At 34.5% G+C, this 1,172-nt stretch overlaps 1 long non-coding RNA gene across 1 annotated transcript; it reads left to right on the forward strand.

Annotated features, from left to right (window-relative positions):
• The first annotated feature begins 204 nt into the window (after nt 1-204).
• LOC135757472 (uncharacterized) lies at nt 205-839 on the forward strand. The gene is made up of 3 exons (XR_010536258.2): nt 205-268; nt 414-581; nt 764-839. It is a non-coding gene; the product is annotated as an uncharacterized lncRNA (long non-coding RNA).
• The last annotated feature ends 333 nt before the right edge of the window (nt 840-1,172 follow it).

A 1,172-nucleotide genomic window follows, 5' to 3' on the forward strand; every position in this document is an offset into this window, starting at 1 on the left:
TATTTTTGTGTGAAAATTTGTCTGTATGCATGCATTTGTTAAAGTATAGCCTGAATTAAAATAACGTTATTAACCGGTATTTTTTCTAAGTAAACCGTTTTTGGAACGTAAATGTTCAATGAGGAACGCAAAAACGGAAACGTTAAAATATCGATTCTGTTCGGAGTGAAACGATTGATAATTTTTTTCGTTTTTAAGCCCTGGTGAAGACATGCCCACCAGTGAAAAACCTTATGGAACTCTGGCCTGCACTCAAATAGAGTCTGAGGTAATGTGTAGTGGCACTTTTTCTTGTTATTCCTTTCCTGATAACCTATACCACATTCAGGGGCTGTTTTATGCTTTATGGGAGGGTTAGATTTACCAGATTCACATAATTAAAATAACTGTGTTGTCTTTGTTTAAAAATGTAGGTGTATTTAGACTTCCAACGAATTACAATACAGAACCTGCCCAACATATTCTGCTCTGAGCTTGACCGACATCTTCTTTCTGACAAAAGTCATCAGTCTAGAAAGACAACCAAAATTGGGAAGACATCAAATGCTTTGACTGAAATCCTAAGAATCTACGATTAACAGGTAAAGATATTGTTAAATATTTTATGGGTGTAATTCTTAATTGAAAGAGGAAAGTTGAAAAGCATTTGACAAGTTTAATGATTCAATTTTGAATGCTACATTTTCTTCACTTATTTGTCTGATTGCATCACAAGTTTAACATTTACAGTTCAGTTAAGTTCCGTGGTGTTTTATCATTATAGGAGGTACGTGACATACACACCAAGTGTATCACTGCTCTTCATCTCCTTCCAGTCTATCAACATGAGGACGTCTCAGGGTTCTTCAGGACCTGGACAGTGAGTGTTTTTTTTTTTTTTTTTGGAAAATATACACTACTATTATTAGAAGAACATGTTTTTCATGATTTTACATTTCCTTTGGTGTGTAAGTGTGTATTAGTACATGTTAATGATATGCAAAATGTACAAATCCCAATGTAAACAATGACGTGAGTTATTGTGTCCAACTTAAATCTCTTTTTTTGGATTACAACAAACACATGGATTGTCGGCAACAGTTTACTTCCTAAGCCTGTTGATCTGGACTCGACGGTCATTATCATAATCCCGCCCGCTTATGTTTTCATATTTAAAGAATTTACTACTGACT

The sequence above is a fragment of the Paramisgurnus dabryanus genome, chromosome 16 (genome assembly GCF_030506205.2).
Source record: "Paramisgurnus dabryanus chromosome 16, PD_genome_1.1, whole genome shotgun sequence".
In the NCBI taxonomy this organism is placed as follows: Eukaryota; Metazoa; Chordata; class Actinopteri; order Cypriniformes; family Cobitidae; genus Paramisgurnus; species Paramisgurnus dabryanus.